This window comes from Aythya marila (assembly GCF_965140915.1).
Source record: "Aythya marila genome assembly, chromosome: Z".
In the NCBI taxonomy this organism is placed as follows: Eukaryota; Metazoa; Chordata; class Aves; order Anseriformes; family Anatidae; genus Aythya; species Aythya marila.
In genome coordinates, this window is record NC_139080.1 from 65,876,838 (window position 1) to 65,882,357 (window position 5,520).

Genomic DNA, 5,520 nt, shown 5'->3' on the forward strand with positions numbered 1-5,520 from the left:
TTTGCTAGCTGCCAGTCAACTGGGACCTCCCCCGATAGCCAGGACTGCTGATAAATGATAGACAGTGGCTTGGCCAGCTCCTCTGCCAGTTCTCTCAGTACCCTTGGGTGGATCCCATCCAGCCCCATCGACTTGTGCACATCCAAGTGCCGTAGCAGGTCACCAACCATTTCTTCATGGATAGTGAGGGCCACATCCTGCTCCCCATCCCCTTCCACCAGCTCAGGGTACTGAGTATCCAGAGAACAACCAGTATTGCCACTAAAGACTGAGGCGAAGAAGGCATTAAGCACCTCCACCTTTTCCTCATCTCTTGTAACTAAGTTTCCCCCCGCATCCAGTCAAGGATGGAGATTCTCCTTAGGCCTCCTTTTTGTGTTGATGTATTTATAGAAACGTTTTTTGTTATCTTTAACGGCAGTAGCCAGATTGAGCTCCAGATGAGCTTTGGCCTTCCTAATTTTGTTCCTGCACAGCCTCGCAACATCCTTATAGTCCTCCCTAATGGCCTGCCCACTTTTCCAAAGATTATAAACCCTCTTTTTTCTCCTAAGATCAAGCCAAAATTCTCTGTTGAGCCAGGCTGGTCTTCTTCCCCGCCAGCTCGTCTTTGGGCACGTGGGAACAGACCGTTCCTGTGCCATACAGACCGTTCCTGTGCTATGATGATAACTTTATTACTCTTTTCAGAAATGTTGTCATGCATTGTTTTGCTGCTCTTAAAACATCTCTGCCTTTATAGAAAAATTACTTGTATAGGATAAGATTTCCAAAGTCACTTCTTCATAGCAGTATTTCAAGTGTTGACATTTTCTTCTCAAATCTCATCTCTAGGCAGTAGAATGTGGGTTAGTAGATAAATAAAGCTTTTTTATTATTTAATTTGTGTCCTTACTCCAACTACTGCTACTATTATTAAAGCCAAGCAAGTAATTTATTCCATGACTTCATTAATCTTTCAGTTTGTGAGATATCTCTGCAGAGACAGAGTAAAAAATATATAAAATATTCAGATTTGTTTTGGTAATCTCTTATAAAATACATTACACTGCACTTGTTATGAATATTCAAAATTAAAGCTGCACAGTTTGATAGAATAGATAAGGCATATGGGATAAGATTTTCCTCTTATTTTGCATAATACAAGAATTCTTGTTGAAATTGGCCTGTATGAAGTTTAACTGCCAAGAATCTTTGCAGTTAATCATCTTGGAAGTTTTGCTTGCCACTTATACCTTGTTCAACAAATTCATTCAACAATATCATTGGCATCACCTTTCTTTCAAACTTACATGTGAGCTTCAAGTTGATATCAGTCTAAGACCCTCAAGATATTACTTACAACAATTTCAAGGGTTTGTTAACCCAAATTCAGTGCTGTGCAAGCCATAGCTATATCACCCCAGACTTTCTTGAACAGTTCAAAAAGTGAGTATTTATTATTTGGTTCTGTCTGGAAAATCCTGGTTAAATAACACCAAAATCCTTTGTACTTTTATCAATCTTTCAATAAAACTATCTGTTTATTTACTTATTTATCTTATTTTGAAAATTACCTTAATTTATTTTTGACTTCATGTAGCTATCTGATGCATACAGTTACTTATTTTCAGAGTGTTGATACTCTTTGCATCATATGATCCCAACTGTCCCTTCCCTTTACATTTCCTTCTTATTAATTTTGAATTGATATTCAATATTAAAAAGAGCTTTTCCTTTTCATTAGGGCATTTTTGACCTCAGGTACCACTGAAAGTATATACAGGCACAGGCACACACACACAAATGTATTAGAAATATCTTTATTTTTGTCCATTGAGAAATTTTTAATATTTAAACTGATCAAAAATCCCTCATCTCTTCTTTCATTGTTAACTCCTAATGCATGTTCTTGAATAGCATCTCTTCTGTGCAATGAGTTCAAGTTAATATCTCCCCTCAAAAGCTTCAAATGAGATAACAAAAGAAAAGGTTTGGTATTATGCAAAGGAAAATAAAATCTTTAAAAGAGATTGGTAAAGAATACAGAAATAAAATGTAGGTACTGTGATTTAATGCTAACAAACTCCAACAAAAACAATTATAGCAGAATCAGTAGTGTCTAGCCTAAATTAGGCAACTGAGAAGTTTTGTACAGCCTAAAAAATGGCATCTTACTGGAGCAAGATGATTAATTCTAGTTGAAAAGATAGGGTTGTACAAAGTATGTTTGAAACCAAACCAAAATATTTCATAGAATTTTCCATGAAGAAAAAGAGGTTGCTTTCTTTGTTTTCTAAATTTTTAGAAAAAACAAAAAACAAACAAACAAAAAAAACCTTTAAAGCCAGGTGGTATACAGAAGCTTACCTCTGGACCTTTCATTTAATGCCGGCTGTGTTAAGAATAATGACAGTATAGAAAACTGCAATGGGTCTTTAGCATTGGTTTTGCAGTTATTCAGAATTCAAGAATTCATAAGAACTTGTACTTTTAAATAGTGTAATTGCCCTTAATTTTTTATTGGATTTGTAATTATCCCACTCAGCATCATCTAGTATTAGATAAGAAGAAAGGACAAATGCCTTTGGTCACAGTGGCATTTTTACTTTAAAAGAATAGATGATGAACATCCTAAGCTGAAGGAAAACAAGTTGAATTTAAATGAACAATTTAACAGATTAGTTTAACCCACTCCATTTTGGAGTGATCCAAATTATTGCCTTCAGTTCAATGACTCCATAATGCAAATCACATGCAGTCAAGAACTCTTTAAATATGAGTTTACAAAATTTCATCAATAATCTTCCTTCTTTAACCTGCAGCATTTTTATACTGTTTGTTCTTAGGAAACAATTAGTTTGAGTTTATAAACCCATGCTTTTTAGTTTTAAAATCTGTTGAATTAATTATGTCCTTCTTCTCTAGAATAGGTAAATATGACAGTAAATATGACAACACAGTAACAGTTGCAGTGTAAAGAGATCCTTTGGAAGCATTATTTCTTAGGAGAAAAAAAAAAAAAATTTAAATTGTCTACATGCAGATTTGGTATATGTAGACATCTGATAAAACAATTTTCATACAAACACAATCATAAATACTTGTTGTGATGGTAGTGTGTTGCTGGCCCATTTTCAAATAGATGTATGGGCACAGCAGATGCTGCTGCTTCTTATGGTCTGAACCCTAGCAAAAAGCATTCTGTCGTTTCTGGTTCATATTGCCTAATAATTAATGAAATTGTCCAGGCATAAGAGACCTTGGGCATTAGCCACTTCTCTTTTAGTTTGAAGTGGCTTAAATCCATTTAGCCTAGGAAATTACCTATGCAGCCATACTACAAGCGAGAGGAAGGGATAGAAGAAGGAACTTCTGTTTCACACTTGGTCTTACTGATTAACCAGGCTAAAACAAGAGGAAGAAAAGGGAGCATTGTTTTTGTAGTCTAGGAATGCTGAGGAGGGGAAATTCTGGTTTTGAGTATCCCAATATATTATATATATTGTCTAGACTAGGTGTGAGGAGGCTGCTCAGAAGAAATCAAACTGAGGGCTCAGTCAAATACGAGCTGCTACAAAACTAAACTGCAGAGCTTTCTGTTAAATTTGTATTCACTTCTACCCCTTCACAGATCTTCAGTATTTGGCAAAGCAAGGAATTAATTGTCTTGCCACAAAACTTGATCTTCAAGAATAATTGCTCTTTCTTTCCATAGATCAAGGAAATATTTCCTGTATAATTCCAGGAGTCTTGCCATCAGACTTAAATGATTTATTACTGGCTTGACCAGGACAATAAAAAGACTGTTCATCTGTAAAAGGTGCCTAAAAGAGATTCCTCTGGTAAGAAGAAAAACAAAAAACAAAATAGACAACCAAAAAACCCCCACCACCATCAACAAAAAACCACACACCTACTTTGACAAAGTAATAGAAAATCAGACTTAATTTGCATGTTAACCAAGAACCCAGCTGATCTGAGACACTGCATCTCAGGGAAAGTGTTCTAAGTCAGTGAGATTTCCTGCCAGCTTTTAGACCAGAAAAGCACATAAGCAAGGCTCATTGGTACGATTTTACTACTTACCTGATGTAAACTTCAGCAATGATAGAACTAGAATAAATTTTATATTTTTTTCTCCTCTCAAAAAGGTTAGAGGAGGATGGGAAATTAAACATATATTATTTCATTATATTTTGCTGTCTTAATATGGTTACAGTCATGTTACACATACTGTGAACCATTTTGTGCCTTTTCTTATTTAGAATTAAGGGAAAAAAATGCAAATAATTATTCATGGAAAACAGATGACATGGTTCAATTTGTTGTTATGGTAGGTGTTTACATCTCCAGGGCTTTGGTTTTCTTGAACTGAACAGTAATTTTGAGAATATGACCTTTTTACTCCAGGACAATTCTCCTAGACACTAGAGCTTTAGTAGAGAATCCAGTAACCCCCAAAATAATTTATACTTTTTCCTCAGCAATGACAAAATAAAGGCACCTAATATACACCCAGTGCTCACAATTATTTTTTCATTCATCTGGACTGAACAATAATGATGTCATATCTTGATTGTTTTTGCACGTATGAAGTACACATCATAATGAACAAATCATACCCATAATCTCTCACCAAAAAATATTAATTCTAATCACGTATCATTACATGCAATTAAGTAGAAAAGGAGTTCGCAGGTAATATTTCATGTTGGTATCATGTAACTAAGAGGACAAAGTCTATTTTGTCAGGTAACTGTTACTACCAGAAGAGGTTTTGTTTAAGCTCCAATTCTGCAAATGATTGAAGTTGCTGCCATCATGGTTACGATTCTGGTGTTCCTGAATATTAGTAAGAAGTAGCTCCACAGAGGCAGCAAGCAAAACATGTTAATTGCATGTGAATGAGTCTCACTCACAACTGCCAAGATTTCATCTCTTTGAATCTCTCAGTATGAGGGGGTAGGTATATCCCTGCTGTTCATGTTCAACAGGAAAGAAATTCTCTCATTCTTATTTTTCACCTCTTCATTTTTATTTCATTTGTCACATTTTTCCTCAGATATCCAATAAGACTGATTTTTTTCAGCTTCCTGTACTGCTACTGCCCTGCTTGATGCCATGATAAATCTCGTTACTCTACCACTTTATTTATACAAAGTACATTATTAATGTATTTTATTCATCTTATCAAGATTCGTGCCTGTTCCTTAGAATACACTCCAATTTCACCTTGATCCTAGTTTCTAAATAATCAGGTTATTTTATTTTTCATATTTCTTGATTGCAAAATAGAAGTATGTTCTTCATTATGTAGACATTATGCCAAAGTAATTTGACTAGTCCATGTGGTGGTTTAGACATACTTATTTCTACCTTTTATTTCTTAAATAACTTGAGGAACTATTTATCTCCTGTTACCAAGACTGTGGAAATAGTTTGTCACAGAGTATTCAGGGGCCACCTGTTCATCAGCATGATTGGGCACACTGCTTGACATAACAAGCATATATACAACAAGCCCTCTGTGTTCTACAG